Source organism: Cyclopterus lumpus, chromosome 3, assembly GCF_009769545.1.
Source record: "Cyclopterus lumpus isolate fCycLum1 chromosome 3, fCycLum1.pri, whole genome shotgun sequence".
Lineage (NCBI taxonomy): Eukaryota > Metazoa > Chordata > Actinopteri > Perciformes > Cyclopteridae > Cyclopterus > Cyclopterus lumpus.
Window position 1 is genome coordinate 19,633,824 of NC_046968.1, and position 21,675 is coordinate 19,655,498.

General features: G+C 40.2%; 1 long non-coding RNA gene across 2 annotated transcripts; it reads right to left on the reverse strand.

Moving 5' to 3' along the window:
- Positions 1-18,271: 18,271 nt before the first annotated feature.
- LOC117725960 lies at positions 18,272-21,630 on the reverse strand. Of its 2 annotated transcripts, XR_004608954.1 has the most exons (4): positions 20,882-21,630; positions 19,595-19,912; positions 19,314-19,452; positions 18,272-18,785 (listed from the first exon to the last, which is right to left on the reverse strand). It is a non-coding gene; the product is annotated as an uncharacterized LOC117725960 (long non-coding RNA). The 2 variants fall into 2 exon arrangements; XR_004608953.1 differs by lacking the exon at positions 18,272-18,785 and having other exon boundaries at positions 19,051-19,452.
- Positions 21,631-21,675: the final 45 nt, after the last annotated feature.

The window sequence follows — 21,675 nt, forward strand, 5'->3', positions numbered from 1 at the left end:
ACCTCTGGGTTTTACATCTTGATGAGTCTTCGCTCTTTAGCCTCTGGCTTTGGCTGAAAGTTCTTCACGTTCATTAATATTAATTGGACAAATGGACCAAAGAAATAACATACAATTTCCTAAATGTGGTGGTATTGAACTTTAATTACTGCAGCTTAGTGGTAGAATTGTCATCCTGTACTTTTTCCTCTTTGCCAAAACAGCAAGAGCAAAGAAGAAGAAAAGGGCAAGAAGAGCAAAGCTGAATGCTTCTTGTGATTGAATCTCGTCTGAATAGACGACCCGACCGCATGATGCTCATTAAATCGGACAGAATTTTTGTGTCAATTGTCTTTTGTTCAAGACCTCCACGACTCTGTTCACTCGTGATCCTAATCATATATTCTGATGTAAAATTGATTCTGCTGAGTATTTGAGCAAATTAATTAAAGTTCAAGAAAAAACAATTCAAAAATTGCAACTTAATTCAGAGTGAAAATTAGAGCTGGCAATAAATCAACAACTTGGCTTGCGTGAGAATATTCAGTGTAGCAAGCTCCCATGCAAGTTTCATTCAAATCTGTCACTGCAATGGCCTCAAAGTTCAAGGCACGCCTGAGCATTGTGGAGAGCTCTTCGTCGAATGACAACACTGTCAGTCTGGAGGACAGCAACAGAGCTACGGAGCCTTTTCTACCAGGCCCATCAATCTTCTCTGCCTTAAGTTTTGACTCTCCAACAGCCTGTGTGATGAGAGCAATCAATCAAGCTAACGACGCCTTGAATCGTAGTTCATAAAGGGATGTCAGATGTCAAAACCAGTCAGGAAGAGTTGGAGATTTACAGTTAAATTCCCACTATTTTGAAATATACTATTTTGACATCTGCAATTGATGTCATGCTACACATAACCGACAATCCTTTCTGTTGTCCTGTTAGATACAAAAAGAGCTTTATGCCGTTACTTTTTCACTCATCAAAGAATAAATTCAAACATGTCTTGCAACTCCATGGAGGGATTTCCCATCGGGTTTTGTGAAACGGCTGGACAAAAAATATGCAGTAAAAGTGTCTGTTACTCAAATCTTCACACTCTTGACTTATTGAGACTTCCAGTTTTGTTAGGAAGCCAATGTATGCTATCAAGAGTCATTTTCCTTTCACAGTAAAACGTCTTTGGCAAAGACTGTTACCGTGTACCACCTGTTTATATAATTCCATTGCTGTACAAGTCCACAGTGTGGGTTCACATGTTAACAGTTTGGGAGAAGAGTTCAGACTAAGTGTTAGAAATGCACAGAAATGTGGGTAGGTGCTACAGTACAAAGATACAGTCGTGCCGTGTGTGCACACATGCTGAATGCCTACATTTAAATGTATGATTAGTGTGTAAGTGGGCGGTTGGCATGCCTCCACCCTTTACAGAGTGGAAACAAAAATGAACAGAAACTCAGTAGCAAGTCTCGAAGCCCCACGTTAGACAGGAGTCCTGTAGTGCAATTAGATCTCTGATTGCAAACCACCAAGGTCATGTTGATGAGAGAAACCATTTCTGTAATGTCTGACACATTCATAACTTCACACACACACACCCACCACACCAATAGACACGCACAGATGCTTCATGTGCACCAATGAATGTAAAAATGATACCTCACAGAGAACGCTGGCCTGGAACAGAGGGTAAAATGATCTTCAGCTATAGTATGGTGAAAGTATTGTGTGTGATTGTATGCCCGTCAAATGTCTGTGCACTCCCTCTCTCACTCCATATCTGTGCATGCATGAATAACTGTACACTTGTTGTGTGTGACAATACATTTCAGGGGCTCAGGGGTGATGCGGATGCTACGATATGCCCTCATACCACAACACTGGCCTAATGAAATCCAGAAAGTAATTGTGGGTCTGCAGCCCTCCTCCCATTTCTCATTTTCTTCTCCAATCTTACTGCAATCAAGCAAATCTCAGGTGGCAGTGGACGGGTGGGGCGCATGTAATATGGCACCCCTTCTAATTAAGTCTTCAGAGTCCCCGACTTTATTGAGCTGCTTGGACTGCAAAGTGCCGGCAGTAGTAATTAAACCCGAGTCCTCTTCTATGGATGCGTTTCATTCCCTGGTTTAATTACCTTATTAATCAGAAGAAAGATGCAGAAAAAAAAATCTTAAGGAGAGCCTACTTATTTGTTTTATCTCATAGCTCCAGTGATATTGCATTGTGCTTTTGGTAGCAAACCAGGGGATGTGATAATGATGAATAATGAGATATTTCCAAAAGATAAAACATTACGCTGGCACTTATTCAGAGCTGGGGACCTTGTACATCACAATGAGAGCAGGGATATTACAATTAGCCACTGGTGTTGGGAGGGTGGTGCTGGTGGTGCTGGTGTTGCTGGTGAGCGACTTCTCGGTGGCCTTTCACCATCAATTACTTTAATTCCCTTTGAGAAAAAACCACAACAATGGCGACAAACAAGTCAACAATACCTGCAGAAGAACAGATAAGCCTTATGGGTGGCAGTGGTGCATAAAAGGAGCAGAACGGCTTGCTGGGACATGGGGAGCGTGGGTTTGTGTTTGAAGCAGCCTGGCGGCTTTGAATTTCTTCTTTGCCTCTCTCCTTGCAAAACACACATAACCACACAGCTCACATCCAAGCAAGTATCAACTCTTTTAGGGCTTTAGACCCTTTGTGGGTCATCTTTGTTATGCTGCTCCATAATTTCCCAGCAATTTCAAGGAAAAAGTACAGCGACAAGAAATAGAGGAAAGACAGAGACAACACAAGTGTGACCCTCACACTCTGCTTGTCAGTCAAACGTTGGGAACAAACGCTTAGAGGAAGCGGCCTGTCAAATCCTTTTAATTATTCCCCACATCTCTACTTCTTGGGCTACACGGTGGTGTAGTGGCTAGCACTGTCGCCTCACAGCAAGAGGGCCGCGGGTTCAATTCCCGGTCAGAGCGGTCCTTCTGTGTGGAGTTTGCATGTTCTCCCCCGTGGCAGCGTGGGTTCTCTCCGGGCTCTCCGGCTTCTTCCCACAGTCCAAAGACATGCTGCAGGTTAATTGATCTCTAAATTGCCCATAGGTGTGAATGTGAGAGTGAATGGTTGTATGTCCCTACATGTGCCCTCGATGGACTGGCGGCCTGTCCAGGGTGTCCCCTGCCTTCGCCCTATGTCAGCTGGGATAGGCTCCAGCGCCCCCGCGACCCTAATGAGGAATAGGAATCATAGATCTAATTCGTCACCACTGTTTTGGTTCATTGTTCTGTATGGTCATCACCCCACAGCTCTCACTAAATACAACTGTGGACTGTAATTGTATACTTTGCCCAAGATGGGAGGTGAAGTAAAAAAGTAACGGATTAAAGAAATGTATACTTTTGAGAGGCCTAAAAAGACATAACGTTTTATGTAAAGCAAGTAAACGCTAACATGCTGAATGTCGGACATTACACCTGTGAAACACAGAACTAAGAACATTAATAATTTACATTACATTACATTACATGTCAATTAGCTGACGCTTTTATCCAAGCGACTTACAATAAGTGCATTAAACCATGAGTCCAAACTCAGAACAACAATTATATAATAAAACTAAAAGTAAAAAATGGGTTCAACATTTTCTTTCAAGAAGAGTAAGATGAGATCACTTATGAGTAAGAGTCATGTGTGGAGCCAGGACACGGTTAGCTTAGCATGGAAACTGGAATATCCATGGGTCCATATCATCCTGGGGCTATCCAGCCAACCAGCACTCCTAAAGCGCTCTAGTTGACACGCTATAGCTTGTTTGTTTAATAAGAACAAACATTTTAGTGATTGGGGCTGTGTTCCATTTAGTTATGCCAGGGCTCTGTGGCATAATGGCCAACCTTAAATGGAACCACTTCATCATTAAAGCTGTGCTTTTCCAACTATTTTCTACAAAAGGTTGGCCACGGAACAATACTTTTGGCTAAATTAGCAATCAGCAACTAGTAATTAGCTATTAGCATATGTGGCCACACGTAACAGTTAGACTATAATGGCTCTTAGTGCTACAAGAACTAAGCAACATAAACAATCTGGCAAAAGCATGTGTAAATCTGGGGCCCTGATCATGAAGCTCAGTGCAAAGAGGTGCTCTATAGTGACACATTTCTAAGAATTGAGATCCTTGTAAAGATACAAGTGATTTACAAAGCATCTTAGCCCTTAAGAGAGGTCCTAAGGGGAAAAACTGGTAGGAGAGGGGGATTTTTGGGGCCTAAAAAGGAGAAAATGGTAGAAAAAAGAGGTCAGAGAAATAATCTGAATGCTGAATGACAGTGAGTTAATGGATCTCTACAGATTGAATCATGCACATTAAGAGATGCGCTCACATCGCAACTCGAAGATGTTTGGAAACTGGAAAAATGCAACAGTGTTTGCTAGGTCACAAGTTAACATGCCGACCAACACTGATACCCCAGCAATCACAGAAAGAGAGCTGAGCCATTTTTCCTGTTAATATCAAATAAACAAGGGCTACTGTGGGTCAGTGGTTAGCACGTCCCTCTTTCAATCAGGGGGTTGGCAGTTCAATCCCCGCCCTAGTCGATGTGTCCTTGAGCAATACACTTAACCCTGAATTGTTCCCTGTAGCTGTGTCTACAGTGTATGAACATAACATGATTGTAAGTCACTTTGGATAAAAGCATCAGCTAAATGACATGTGATGTAAACAACTAAAAAGTACTACATTTTCCAGTTTTTGTAAATAAACGTCACCACGTGAATACGCTACTGCACAAGTAGGGCTGTGTTTTGTAGGATACTTTTAAAGTATGGCTTTCATGTTAATTACATAAAATTGTATTCATATCTGAATAGAAACTAATTCAATTCTTCAGTGTATCGATTTCACTGTCCATTCTCTGCCTTTTTTTCCCCCAAATCCACCAATAACTAAAGAATGTGTCATAGCAACGGGGTCAACCACACCTCCTCAATAAGGAAAAAGTGTCTGTCCCCTCCTTGCTCAGAGCTGTTCTGACAAGACTCCTAAATAACAAAAAAAAAGGACTCCAATGTAGCATTTGCTAGGCTAAGTTAGGAGCTCTGCGAGAATATCCTCCGGAGGTTTGTGAATACGGCCCCTGCCCTCTTTACAAAGACTAATTAGTAAATCAGCGGCAGATGTGCAGCCAAGTGACTGATAACAAGGACATCAACAGAGGACCAACACGGATTGATGGGGCTGAGATCACACGCACACACACTATCCAGATGTGTCTTGGTCTCACTATGGACCATTGACCCCGTGAATGAGGTGGGAGACCCTCCCTCCCCCTGTACCCCTTCATTCTATGTCGGATTTCTAGCTTTCTCTAGCAGTGAAAAGTCATAAGACGAGTAGCTTTTACTGTGGTTCTGGGATGTATAAATAGCCTCAACATTTACTGCCACTTATCACGTATTGGATTTGCTATCCACATGAGCTCTCATCTGCCATTTGAGCAGTTGTTCCTACATGGATGGTATTGATATCCAATACTTTTTTTATATATGAAACAACATGCCTTCGTGTTTATGCAACAGTGGACTCCTGACGAGGTAGCAGCATGTGGTGTAAAATGATTTGATGATGAATAAACTTACAGATTGCAGTCCAAAAAGCAGGCAGGCATGTTGAGGGCAAATCCCAAACCAGGAACAATAACACTACTTATTACAAAATAAGACACCAAAGTGGGGTAACACACAGACATACACAAGGAAAGCTCGGTGATTACACACAGCTGGAACAAATCAGGGCGGAGCAGACGATTATAAAGGCAAGGAAGTAAAACCAGACGTCACGCAAGGGGAGAGTGAACTTACAAAATGAAACAGGAAACAGACTAAACCATGACAGGTGTACAGAAAAAGGAAGCAGTACACTGAAACCAAGGAAAAGTGATGTACAGCAAGATGAAGGGTACAGTTCAAAGTGGGTGCAATGATGCCAAAGATAACAACACAGGATGTTAAACTGAGTATTGGTGCTTAATATTGAATTGAGAACATTTTAGCCGATACTGTTAGGCCAGATGTAGTCACAACAACACAGTACAACAGTGTACAATAGATTACAGGATAAGAAACATTATTTTATTTTACTCATGCACTGGAAAAAAGATTACAAAATTAACATTAAAATTGCCCGGGCGACTTTAAAGAAAATAAAAAATGGGCCACCTGATGGATGACCTTCCTTTAAAGTGAATAATAATTGTACTTGTTTCATGCATGTACCCACAAATGTATAAAATCAAAACCTATGGGGATGAAAAAAGAGCAGAAAGGGAGAAGAGGAAGAAGAACAGACAACTGTAATTGCTTATGCAGCCATCTCTTGCCCAGAGGGACTGAAAAGACACGCGACAGAGACTGAAAGAGTATAGCTCTTTCCCCGAGAGAGGTGAGCGACAGACTCAGCATGAAATGCATCATGTAAGACATATGAGCAAACATGTAAGAGAAGCCAGCCTGAAAAAGGGGTTTTAATTCTGTTTCTGTGTACACACCCAGTGAATATTTGTGTACATTTGCATGAGTATAAATGTGCACATGTAGTATGATTTTCCCATCTGTGTCAGTGTGTTTGAATATGTGTATATGCAGTATTAACACGTGTGAATTTGATAACTGTTTGAAACCACAGCGCACTTTACAGGCAGAAACCACTGTATTCCCTCGTCAAATCTGCAGAGAGACCAGAATCAAGCCAAACCCAGGATGAACTGATGCTTATTAATGCCCGGGGACCTAGTGTGTACCCGACATATTCAGATTGTGCATTAGCTTTTTGCCCCATTACAGGCAATATTAAGTTGAAGGGTGCATGGCCCATTTCCAAAGAGCCGGCCTGTAATGAGAGATCAGAGGCAAGGTTTTATCATAGGCAATAAAACATGAGAACTGTGTGTCTGTTTAATAAGACCCGAGAGGATTTGAGAGGGGGTGAAAGGCGTGGGCTCTTAGGATCAAAGACATGTCTGCCTGGAGAGGAGAGGAGAGTTTTTGGGGGGGGTTTAAACAGTCACTATTTCACTATTGCAATGAAAACAGAAAACACTCTAAAACATAATTTGAAAAAACAAATATATAATAGTCCAACAAACAAACAAAATAGCCAAAGATCAAGTGAATAAACAATCACAATTTAAAAAAATTTACCAGCAGCTCTCCACCAGCACCCACTGAGCATAAAATGCTCTCAGTAGTCCATCTGTCCCTGAAAGCCTGTATATTGTCCACAGTCTGGTAAAAGGCGTGTTCCACCCTGAGTCGGGCTTTCAACAGTCCCTTCAGAACCGTCACATGATCCTCACTACAGGCACCCCTGGCCCAATTCTTCCATGTCAGCCAGATGGCAAACTTGGCAGAACCAGACAAAAAGTGTACAAGTGTGTGGACAAGCCTTTTTTTATGCAATAATTTGGCCCAAAAATAAATAAAATGAAAAAAGTCTTCTCTAAGACCCAGAAACCATCCCTTCAAAAGCTCAAAGAGGGCTGAGAGCCGAGGACACTGAACAAACAAGTGTTCCAGGGTCTCCACCTGACAGCAGAAATAACACTCCTCCCCAATGTGTGCGGTATGTGTGCGGTATCTGTTCGTGGCTATAGCCACTGGAGGTCTGCTGTCCGCTTCTCAATGGGCAGCTTGTTCAAGTAATCTGTTGTTGTTGTTTTCTTGGTGGCTCACAAACATTTGGAAAGTTCAGCCAATGTTTCCACCAAAATGACTTCTGTTCAATGTTGTTCTTCCATATTTGTCCATAGTTTGTAACCAGCTGCAGCAGACGGTTTTTATTTTTAAACTGAATGTGTGTTGATGATTAATGTTTTAATGGAAGTTACATTTATAATGTGTATGTGAAATGTTAAATGAATTTCTTTCTTTTATGAAATGTATTGTTTCACTGATATGATTGCCACTCTGTTATCTGAGTTTATTTCATGATAATTAAATTAAATTAAATCAACAAATATTAAGTATATCTGTGTGGTTACTTGCAGGTTATGAATTGGCTAAATTAAATAACCTAAAATTGGGGTAAAATTTCAATTGAATTATAGAAGAACTTTTTACAAATTATCGCTTGTTTGTAAATACTGTCCTCTTAACGTTCCACCAACTGTGTGCTGGAGATCATAGTACTAGGTACGGACCGATCCTTGGAAGCGAGCTTCTAAGGAAGCTGAGAATATACCACACTGACATCCGCAATTGTCAGCAGAGTTTAGACCAAACAATCATATGCCATTAATGAATTAAATGCATTAACTGGTCAGTCAGTTGTTACTTTTCTTTAACTAACTACAGCATGTAGTCTTTCATGTGTATGCAAACAGATCAATATTCTTATAAGTTTATAAATGAAAGCAGGTTAAAATGTGTACCATCAATAGTATCTGTGTCTGGGAACACATACAGATGTGGAAAATGCAGGGTTTTTTGCTAAAGAGTTTGTGGATGAATTGTACAGGCCTTTAGCAGACTGGAGTCCGGGGCTGTACAGCAGACACCAGCGAGCCACAATCCGTGTAATGTACCAGCCAGCTGCCCTTCTCGTCTTCTGGCCCCAATTCTCACTCCCCATAAATGAATAAGGGAAAAGATACAGGCATTTGTTATACTAGTCCTCTCTAAAGAAGCTCATTGTATATTTAATAACTCATTTGTTGTTATCCTACGTCCTCTCAAAGAAGCTCATTGTATATTTAATACATAGAACAAAAATATCTGTCCTTACAAGTTTATTAAAATGTTCCGTTCTCGCATACAACCTCTATTCAATAGAAGCAGTTTTGTCGCACACAGCTGGAACACATTAGTGATCACGCTTCACACACGCACACACATTTTTCACACAGACAGTGCTTCGTACTTTTGCTCCCAAAAAGAGAAAACTCATTTATACCATACATTCATATAGCATGCTTTTTGCCGCTCTCTTTTCTTCTTATTCTTATAAAATGTATGCTACCTACTGAGATGTAAATGGTCGATGAGACGCTGCTTCAGACACTGTTTGTCAACAATTGTTCGAGTGGGAACGATCAATCGACCTTTTATTCTACAATCTCCAGTTATTAAACTGACCATACGGTGTTAGTCCAGGTTTTCCGGCCCATGTTTATTTATCCAGATTCTGCGGCTCAGTCATATGATCCTTTCCTTTAATCGTATCTCTCTCTCTTTCCTCTGTCCCTTATTACTGTTTTACGTTTATTTATTCAAATTACCTGGATCCAGGTTTATCCCAATTTTGTCTTTTTAACTTTATTCCTGACTATGCCAAGCCAATTTATTACGCAGTGGCTAATTTGCATGTGTCTTACCGTTAAGGAGTTGAGGGCCCAATCTCCATTAATCGTGCACGATACTATTTAGCTCACTTTATCGTTACAATGAAGCTATTCTAAACTATTCCTTGTATTTCTCATACTTCCTTTCTTTACTTTTTTATCTCTATAATGCTCCCCCCTTTTGCGTATTCCTTACGCAAATAAAATCAAATTTAGCACGGAGCTTCACTTCAAACACATCACTTCAACAAGACATGTCCATTTAAAAAGAAAATAGGTTATTTTCTACGGTGTGACCATACAATTACACATACAGCTTGATGAATGAAGCAGCATCCAATCGAGTGAGAAATGCTCACCGTATATATATAAAGTCACAGCACGTCCGAGTTTGTGACGGCAAGTTTGTCGTATCTTTCAAGCGGCAGTGATGTTGAAGAATGAGGATGAAGGAATCTCCGCGGACACTGTTCTTTCTCGGTATAATAGTTTATTACAGACAGGAATCACAGGTCAGGAACGGGCGACTAGTCAGCCCGGAGACTTCTCAGCCAATGTGAAGATCTGCTGGACACTCCAAAGCCGACCAGTTATATAGGCCAGTCGTCTTGCCCAGAATTTGAGATAACATCACACAGGAATCCCCCAATCTACACACATACCTTGTGGACACAGGGAGGAGTATCATATATCAAGATTTGGAGATAACATGCCGTCACACAAGAACAGACCCTTCCTCCAACAGGTCAAAAAGGCATTCTTTGAGGGGGGGACACTGACCCGTAAATATGTGGAACGGTATCTTATAAGCCGATCTTCTAAGGAAGCGGAGGATATACCACACTGTCCTATAGAAGTGTATTATTAAAATGCCAGTAGTTAACTCTTTCACCTGGTGAGGTTATCAAGACTAAACTGACGAGGTGTAAATTCTGTCCAGCCTGGCTACACTTATCCTGTCGTTGCTGACCCTAACCCAAGTGTACTGCCTGTGTTGTGGGTGTTTTGTTCATATCTGCCCTCACCATCAGCAAATGGCCCATATATAACCTTATATAACCCGTCTCCGTGTTTCACCCGGAATGACACCTCTAGTGTTTGTGTCGGTGAATCCAGGAACATGAAGATCTGCCGTCTAAGAGAGAGCACATGCTTCACTTTGGGATCCTTACATCCCAAACTGACCGTTTTAAATCCGCTAGCGAACTTTCTAAACCTGCGCAGCTCATGTTCTAACAGGTCGTTCGGTATAAACACCGGAGACGGTGAACCGCGTGGAGGGAACTGAGAGCGGGGAGACCTGCACATAGCTGTCCTTGATAAACACGCCACTTTCTACCAGCTTGTGAACACAAGCCTCGCTCGTCATGAACACAACCACAGCTGTACTCATCCTCGAGGCAAAGGAAAGATTGACATGTCCTACCTGCTCTCAGACCGCCAGCAGCACCTCCTCTACCGATACGCTGCTATCCGGACTCCCTGCCGGAGGGACGCACTAATACCTGCTTTGTAACTTACCTGATCATGTGCGTAGACAGAAGAACAGACAATAACCCCAAAGCAGTTCAAATTCACTCAAAAGCCGCGCCACACTCACCACGCTTTTCTTCTTCTTGTTTTATTTTTATTGGCGGTTGGAAAACAACTGTTTGTGCATTGCCGCCACCAACTGGTATGGAGTGTGGATCACGATGTCTACTCACCACGCTCACTCACACACAACCGGAAACGGAGAGGAGAGGAGAGGAGGAGGAATGACAAAAAAAATGAACAAAAGGCAGTAGAATTAATGAGGTTGGATACAAAGAGAAACATCATAAATAGAAATGATGTGTTTTATTCTTTCCATCAGCTTCTTGTTTCTGTTATGGCAGCATAGTGGTCTTTCTTAAGCTTAATAAGTGTGCTGCTTCTGTTTCCATTATTGTCTGTTCTTATTGGGCATACTCCATGTATGTTCCTTTCTCATACTGGAGAGCAATGAAATGTAATGGAGTAGAATTATAACATATCATCGAATGGAAATACTCAAGTAAAGTATCTTAAAATTGTACTCTTACAGCAAATGTACTGACCAGTAGTTGCTTTCCTTTCAAGTAGTAAATGAGTAACTGACTGACAGAATATATCAAATAATAATTATGTCATGCTGAATATTGTGCTTTGTATGTACGATGTATTTTTATCAAACATACTCATGGCTATATTTTCAAATATTACATGGACAAATAGATCCCCAAAAAAGATGCAGTGCCACCAAGTAAGTGGAAGCCAGTATAAGTATTGCTTCATCTCTTTACAGGGAGGTCAGAAATGAAATCATGACTGTGGTGCAGCTGCACTTGATGTGACAGGAGCCCTTCCAATTTATTTTGATTGGCTTTACTTTATGCAAGCTGTGGGTAGATTTCCCGTAGGCAACTATGCATTCGCATAGAGACTGCGAAATTCAAAAATGTGCAATACCCACAAGCAGAAACTATAAATGAATATAAAAGTATTGTCTTCGTAGACATGTACGAGGTTTGAGCCACTGTTTTATTTTAGGGCCACCTCTAATATCTTTATTTTAAGCTGATGATTTCACTTTAATTATCACATTTTTACAACAATAAAGCCTCTGAATTTAGTTTGAAATAAAAAATAAAATAAATCACTTTTGTAAGGTATATGTTTAAATACTGTATAGGATACCATGAAGGAATCTAAACAGTAACTAGATAAATCAAGTGAAGGCTAACCAGAGTGTCAATTAACACTTTCTCAACAGCTGATAGATTTTTAGTGCTTGTTGTAGCTTTGGTGAGAACTTTATTGAAGATCTTACAAAATTCTTCAGCAGAAGCTAATTCAGACTGTAACATGGGCTTATGTATCAGAGCTCAGTATGAACCTTGTTTGCGGCCACCCTTTTTGCATGTATTGCTGCTGCACCGACTGTCTCATCGGTATGAACCGTAAAATAGACACAGTGAAAATTGTGGTTTCCATGAACGCCTAATACATTTCCATGATTTATGATATGAGTCTCTGATCAAATAGGCTACCAGACTGTAGATATAGATAAGACATTAGAGGTAGATATAGTTCTGCGCTGTCCCTGTCGGATACAAGGTGTTCACTTCCGAAAAGGGACTTTGCAGAATAAAAAAAAAATCATTCATCAATCATCAGAGACGAATGAAGGTCCAGTGTGATTAAAGGAACCACCCATTTACCGTAAAATAAGATTAATCCTTTTCATTTAAATGGACCACAGAAGGGTTATATACATACTCTCTTGAATAATCAGAATGAAATAAAGCAAATGTTTCAATATATAGACCAGGAAATAAACAAATGAATCCTTCGTGCCAATACATGTAACACAATTTTTATTCATAATGCCAGGGGTTTATTTTATGAATGAAGCACTAACTCAATCGTGGACTTCTTTTGTCTACAAACAAAACTGTACTAAATGCATCTATGTTTCACCTCAGGAGGACCTGTAAAATGAAACATTGTGATAGGACAAGCACCCATACTGAATTCTCTACTTTTTCAAAATGTGTTATTTCGCAAAAGTTGTATCCACTCTGCAAGGGTCAAGATGTCACCAATAGTCTCCACTGGCCTCTACACCGGCAGCAGAATAGCAGAATGAGGATTGTTCCCAAAAAGATCATTTGGATATTTGGTTCATCTCAGATATGTAGACTAGAATTTGAACTATTAAGAGTAAACCAGCTGAGAATCAGTTCTGATCTCTTTTTTTCATGATTGCGTTCTACAAGCACCTCCAGTCTGCGGGAATTTGAAATTAATTTACAGGGCTGACTGCTCTGCCCACGTCGAGCTGGAAGGCTAACTGTTCTTCTCACTCCCCATCTTGTTTGTTCTTAATGAAGCAGGATTGATAACCCGCCAGCGGAAACACAGCTCACCTCATCAGCGACCAGCCAGGGGAGGGACGCTCTCCAATAAATGTGCAGTAAACACACAATTAAGGGCCTGCATGTCACCGCTCCGTTATTATATCCTACCAATTAAGCATCAGGGGTAACCTCCTCATTTGTATCGCTTTGCGCCTGTAATCAGTAATTTAGTAATGATGTGTTGAGTCTCAGCTGCAGACTCCATAACCGGTGAGAGGGTGAACGTGGGTGGTGGTGATGGTGAAGCGTCAGGTCTTCTGGCCTTTTCAATGAAGACAAAAAGTTGAAAGTATGTGGAAAACCAATATATAAGATAACATGTATTTTTGTTCAAATGATCTAAAACCTCTCTGTTTATTGTAAACAGCCATGAGTTAACAATACATTAAACTGATACTTTGCTATATAGGCCAGCAGAGATAGTGTGCTAATCTACTATAATATTGATAATGTTTAGCCCTCCAGGCCTTTTTTCATCAGGCTAAACTCAGGAGCCCTTGGGCTGAAAATAAATGCAAAGGCGGGCCAGAGCGAGTGAGCGTGCATTTCTGATCTGTTTTCAGCATCATGTCTTGAACAAAGAAAATGTACATATTTTCTAAAAACAAGCCTCTACAATCTCCGGAAGTTCCCCTCGATGGACGTGGAAGTGCCTGAGTTGGCTTGTGCGTATCGCTTCTGAATGTTTGTGTTGACTGCCATCTAGTGGGAAAGATTTGCAAGGGCATGACTGATGCTTATACTTGCATGCAAACACGCAAACATTTTTGAATAGCACAAAGACTTTAAAAGGCTAGGTGTTTTTTGGCATATAACGGATTTCATGAGCACATTGGAATTATGGTACTTTTAAAGGATCTCTTGTCTTTTTACAACAGCCTCATGTTAATAAAGTAGCAAAGAGGCAGATGGACTCCATCCACCGAGCTCTACTACATCGCTATTTGAGGATACTACTGTTTGTGTGAGAAACATGAATATGTATAAGGGACCTGTAAGAACTGGACCCTTGGATAAAATAGTCTACCCATAAGCATGCCTCTGTTTTTCCTCAAAGCATGTTACTCCAACTTGGGTCTGATACTGACACATATCTTTTCTGTCTTGATCCATTCGTGGCCATCATGTATTCCCAAGGACATGATGGGACATATCAGAAAGCTAATGCTGTGAGAATCATCCAGGATGACTAGAATAACATTAATTTAAAAGTATGTTAATGGTGTGGCCACTGCAATCTCCTGGTCGCAATCCTATTAAGTACCTTTGGGATGAACTCTACTGCAGTATCCATATCCAAAGGAACACCCCCCCATTCACCTTAAGCAATTGCACTGATAAATGCATGATCAGCTTTAACACATGGAGACTAAAGTTTCCCAAGTAAGTAAAGTTTCTTTTCACTAACGCTGATGGCATTTAATAGCCGAAGAAGTACAATTTCTTTGTGTAAAGGCTTTTATTATTCTCTAGGGATTAGATTTTTGATATCATGGGCCATCAATGTGATTTATTGAAAATAATGCCACTCTAGGCCCCGCTGGGCACAGTGTGCAATGCCGTCTTCTATCTTACGCTCACCAAATTGCTGTAATGCTTCCACTGCCTCCACTGGCTCCATTCATCAAGTACAGTATCGCTGTCAAAGTCTTATTGACTGTAAAAGCATGATTCAGTAGATCTACCTTTGTAGATATGGGCAAAATGGGAAGGTACTATTGTTTTCCTGTTTGTATTAAACATATATCTGTTTTTCATCTGAAAGCTTCTACAAAAACAACCAACTTTTGATTGACTTCTATGTAATGTAATTATGTTTTTATTTAGTTGTTTACCATTCCTTGAAGGAAAAAATATAAAATGTCAACTGAAGAAATTCTTCAAATGGGATAAATATACAGTACTTATTTCCCATATTTCCCTTTTAACTGCTTACCGCCATTTGAATAATAGTAACTTCTACACTGGATATTAGTAGTTCAAATATTTAAAATTTGTATATAATTTATCTAGCATAATTATAGATTTTCTAAAGCAGTGTCATGTACATTAGTGACCATCTGTTTCTCGATGAGTTAGGATCTCCCTTTTATTGAAAGATTCTGGGGGTATGTTCACAATATGCCTACTGAAAAATGTGTTTTGGCAAAATAAATAAAAAATCTTGTCTTTATCTCTCCACTTTGTAGCAAACAGGTCTCACGGGACTACAACCACACATATAACGGACTGTCATTGGGTACATGGATGAATAATCAGACAAGCATGGAAAGATATGTATAAAAAATGTTGTGTATATATATATTATATATATATATATATATATATCAGTTAAGTGCCAGAATGAGAGCCCCAGTTAACAATTAGCTACGCAGATGAAAACCACTGAGATGTTTATGAATTCATAAATAATAATGCATCAGGGCCATCTTTACCAAATAACATGTCATGAATCTTGCTAATTATGAGTCGATGATGGAAGAAAAGCTGCCTTGTAATACAATACAATCATATAAGTATATTGCTTTGGGGAGTGCTTCATGGGCAACCAGCTCCAATTTGTTATTTTATTTTGCCACTTAATAATTGTTACCTACAGAACACACTTTTTATTTATTATGTCTGTCTTTACTGTTTTCCTCTATGTCCCTTAAATAAGTCTGTTCCCTCCGGAGGGGCATTGGAGCCGTCCAGAGGGGTTACACCCGGCAGAGCGGCATTCTGGGGGACCTCAATGTGATGCACGTGACCCTGCAGCTGCTCCTTGACACAGACGCAGGTTTAAGATACACAACATGCTGGTGGACAGACAGAAGATTGGCTAGAAGAGGACTGAATAAGTTACAAGTTAGTGTTAGTCTCGTCATGTGATTGCTCCAGCATCATCGTAGGTAAGTTTGTGTGATTTTTTTAAATGATGTTGTGTTGTCATGGATGCTAACCTCATCTTTAATTATATGTTGGAGAGTTAACGTGTTGTATACCGACTTGTCTGTAAAACTGTGTTTACTCTTTAAAAATCAAGTGTTTTGAATTAATTTAACACAGTCACCATCAGCAGATTTTCTTTTAGAGCCAACCCATCTTTTAATGCATTTAATCTATTCAGCCCAATGGCTAACATAATTAGTAAGTACACATTCACTTGAAGGGACGTTGGACATATAAATATTTAATTCTATTATCAAGGAATAAGTTATAATATATTGTAGATGTCACAAGACTTGATTTATGAGTCAGGTACTTTAATATGCTCTTTCCCTTTCTAAGTGTGAGTCACAGCAATATCTCCTCCACTTAAGGGTTAGCCTCACTTCGACTTATCTCTCCTGCAGATGGACCTAATTATTATGGTAACCTATAAATGACTAAGTTATAGTATTGTGGGTTTTTTTTGTTTTATATTCGTTGGCTGATGTATTGTGGCAATAATGGATTTTTAAATCCCTTGTTGCGTTGTTTAGAGTGTTATTTATGTATTATTAATGTGAAAAGACACATTAAATGTTATGCAAAGTCTATTAAATGACCCGACTGATTACCTTAAATTGCGCACTTTAAACATTAAAGCAATCAATTTACGTTTAAAACAAATTAATGTAATTATATGTAATCAATTTGTGAGGATCAAGAGGAGACCACAAGGCAATAAATAATAAGGTTGCAGATAGCCTATATTTGTTTCTATTGTCAACAAATCCCATGAGCAGACCAAGCTAAACAATGAATTGTCCTACTAACCAGTGTTATCTGTACAGCCAAAGCCTGATACATTGTATTCTTCTGTGTTATAGAGCTCTATTGTTGTCCAAACACTATCAAAAAGACATCACAGAGCCACACTGCTGCACTGTGACATGTTTCTTTAGAAGAGGGCAATGAACACCGGCACTGTATATATTCACCATTGTGGTTAAATTACTCTTGGCACAATACACGTGCAGCTGAAAATAGTCAGACAAATAGGATTAGGATTTTTTTTTAAATTACAGTATTGAGGTGTTACTTGGAATTACATCATTCAAGTCCAGTTGGGGAACTTTGTTGCATTCCTCACTTCTTTTTAACTGTCTAGTGCACTCTGTATCATATGGACAGAATGTGGCTTGAAGACACAAAAAACTGCATATTTGTGAAAAGAAATGGTATGTATTAAATATGAACAGGACTTCAGACTGAGGTACAGACAAACTAGCCTTCCTCCTTTAAGGGTTAGGCAGGTAACATGTTAAAAGTAAATCATCCTCTCATTCACTGGCCCTTCTGAATTTACAGCAGAGATCAAAGATTCAAATAAATGACCTTTCAGCAATTAACTCCCTTCTTCAACTGAGATTAGAGCCATTGTATGAAATAACAAGAACATAGAAAGCCTTTCTGGTTGTTCTGTTTCCCTCTGTTTTGTGCCTTCACACTATAATTCAACAGAAAATTGAAATAATAATATATATATATATATATATATATATATATTAAAATAATTACAATAAAAACACATGAAGCGCTGATGACTGCAGAATATTATCCACACCACTCCGCTCCTCCGCGACCTTCACTGGTTACCGGTGGCCGCCCGCATCCGCTTCAAAACATTGGTACTTGCGTACCGTGCTGCGAACAGATCGGGTCCGGTCTACATCCAGGACATGGTCAAACCGTACACCCCAGCCCGTTCACTTCGCTCGGCTTCTGCCAATCGGCTTGTAGCTCCATCACTGCGAGCTAAACACTCAACAAAATCACGACTGTTTGCTGTGCTGGCTCCTTATTGGTGGAACGAGCTCCCCATTGACATCAGGACAGCAGAAAGTCTCTACATCTTCCGTCGCAAACTAAAAACATATCTTTTTCGACTATACCTTGAATAGGGAAGGTTGAGCCGTAGTAGCACGTACGGATAGTACTCTGTAGTTTAACGTTATTGAAGAAATTGTACTTGCTTGATTCTTGTTGTTCTGAGTTTGGACTCATGGTTTAATGCACTTATTGTAAGTCGCTTTGGATAAAAGCGTCAGCTAAATGACATATAATGTAAAATATTATGAAACACACAGAAACAACATTTTTGTTTACTCTCTCCTGCTCTGTGATCCCCGTCACAACACTTCTGCCAAGGAATCTGGCATTGCTGCTAATTTCTAATTCGACCTGAAACAACCGAATATCAAAGAGCTGTTTTTTAGCAGCAGGATAACAATTTTTGAAGGAGGAAATAAAGTTGAGGGAAGATAGATGTGCATCGATATTAAGTGTTACACATTGAAGTGCATGTAATTGACATTCTTCAAAGCTTAATTTTCAGGGAGCGTGTGATTGAGGAGCAGCAGCAGCAGGAGATATATCTGCCCCCGACAGCCACTGATAAGAAATGCTGAACAGTAGTGCTGCAAAGCTATGAGATGTTACTCAGACACATAAACATACACACTTATAGAAAAACACACACATTCAAACCTTGGCCGACTGGAGCAGTTCTGCTGTGAGATTACATCTCCCTCTGATCTGTGAAGAATGTGCCGTCCCCTCCCACGGGCCAGACGGTAAACAGAAATCACTGTCACACAAACAACAAACGGATGACACAAATAAGAATCTAGTAATTATTCAGGCACTCTGTTTTAGATCTGGGATGTTTCTTATCTGATTATTAAGCAGGGAGGGATGCTTGACAGGGGTGAGAGCAGAAAAATAAGAGATTTATGGAAGGAGAGAACTGCTGAATTATCTTAAAAGCTTGCATGCTTTACACATTTAATGATACTGAATTGACAAAATGATATAAAGTATAAATACAATGTTCCAGTCAATGAATAGTCTCCTTAAAGTGTAAGCATTTCTATTTATACACAAAATAAGTAAGAGTGAACTCAATAAGACAAACATATATATGGCTGTGTGTATATCAGGAGAAAGATGGGGATTTATCATTATTTATATATTGTATTATTTATACGTCATCAAAAACAGTTATCCCAATATGATGTATTTTCATTCATGACTTCATGGGACTATAGCTCTAAATAGGGAGAAAAAGCGGTCTGGTATCAGATGGAAGATGAGGGCTAGCACAGGGGGCTCGTACCACAGCTTCTAATCTGGCCGCAGTTTGCCGGAGAGTGTGTTTGAAGGGGGACAGGGAGGAGGGTCTTTCTCACTTCACCCGGCAACCAGAATGAAGCTGCAGCCCCAACAGCGGCTGGCTGAACTCCTCCAGGCTCACTCTGTTTGAAAGACGACAACAACAAATAAGAAAGTTATTAAGTGTAAACATAATTAAAGGCTACCCAAAATATAGAATAATCATTCTTAGAATAAAGCCAGACCAATAAATTAAAGAAGTATAATAAGCTGTACAATACTCACAGCATCTTCTGCAGTGCTGTAGTTTCAAAGGATGGAGAAGGAGGAGGAACAGGGCTAGGTGTCCTCACAGAGGATGGAGAAGGAGGAGGAGAATGGCTGGGGGTCCTATAGTCAATTTAGTGAGGCAGACTGTGACCCACCAAAGCATGATTTAGCGAACTGAAAGGAGAATCGGAGCTAATTTGAAGATGCAACACATACAAAATAATTCATACAAAACCACCATTGACACAGAGCGGGTCGCAGAAAAGGCCTTGCGGAGTCCGAGGCCACGAACTGGGGGACACCAGCAGGAGGTGCTGAGGATGAGGCCACAGACTGTGGAACAACAGCAGGAGATTGAAACAACAGCATCATGACATGTGATGTAACAGCAACAGCATTGCAGCATTGTAACAGACATGCAATGCAAGATGGACAATAAAGAGACTGTCCACGGGCCTGCATGGTGCATTTTCAAATCTGAAATAATAAGAACTGCTATTTAGCCTGGAGTGAGTCACTCAGTGTACTACATCTGATTGACATTATCTGCACTATCATATTGCATACATATGCCTAACCTTTTAACTGTAAAGATAGGCTCTTTTACTTCTATACTTACCCACTTTTAACTTATTGTTTAGAAAACTATTTACATCCTGATGTCTAAAATATTATTTGTAGACAGGGCTTCAGTTAGTTGCTGCTCTGTGCACACCAAGGCCACATTGCAATCTGGTGCATCCTGCTGAGTGCTTTTGGTAATTTGCTGTTCTCTTAGACTGCTAGAACGGTTTCCAACACGCCTTATTCTGCAGACTTTATTCTGCAGACTTTATTCTGCACAGCTGCGATTCCCGCCAACATACTGACGCTTGTCCACCGTGCCGCCTAGGTTCAAATTCAATGTATTAATACAATATAATAAACTAATATATATATTTTCTCTTCTGCAGATCGCCACCTTACATTTTATTTTAAGAGGGGTGTAGACCTGTGCCTCCAGTATGTACGATTCCCGCCAACATACTGACACAGCCGCTTGTCCACGTGCCGTCTACCCCTCTCTACTGGAGTTTACATGTTCTCCACCGAAAAACATGTAGGATTAGGTTCAAATGTAATGTAATGCATACGTAAAAATCAACAAAACAGGGGGGACTAAAACGCTGTACACTGAAAATAATGAGGCATTCAAATATTATTAACATCAGAAGTAACAATATTAATTAACTACATAATAAAAACAACACCATTAGACACATTAACGCTACTGCAGATGTTAAAAAAAAGCAGTGAACTCACCAGATGCTCACTTAAAAACAAAGTTCATTCTCCTCTCTTTGCGAAGAAAGAGTTCGATGACGCGGTTGTAGAGTGTGTCCATGTGGCGGAGCTCCACCAGCAGGTCCCTCTCAATGGCCATGGACGCCAGTGAGGACAGCCGAGCCTCCAGTTGCGTTTCTGGAGTAGTTAAGTTTTGATGCGTTTTAAGGCTGAGAATGTCCGCTCCACAGTGGCAGTAAACACTAAGACGCTCAGTCGCAAATAAAAGGCATTCCCAGCAATACAGTTGGCAACTCTTCTCCGATGCTGTAATCCAGGAATATCGTTCGTAGTTGGCGAACTGAAGCATAAATGTGTTTTCTTGCTGGGTCAAGGCTGTTAGCTGTGGGGTAGGGCGGCCATATGCTACGATTTCCTGCTTTTCCTCAAACGTCCTCCTTGAGAATGGCTTTGCAAGTAAATCTGCCACCAGGTCCGGTTCTACTACTCCTCATTCAGCCATAGATGAAAGAACTAAAATACTATGAATTCAATTACTTCTCGAAACAACAGTTTCAATAACATAAACCGTGCTATAGTTTCCTGTTAGACGTTGAGTCACGGTAGCCGATTGACCAATCAAAGCGCATGCTAATGGTCACACGGGCCGTGTAACCAATCACAACGTCCAGGCATCTAGAAGGCTCTCTCGACTATTTTAAACGGGCTTCTTCCATAGGGAAGACGAGCCTGTTTAAAATACCTGGAAGAAAAAGCCTGTTTAAAATATTAGAGAGCCTTCTAGATGCCTGGACGTTGTGATTGGTTACACG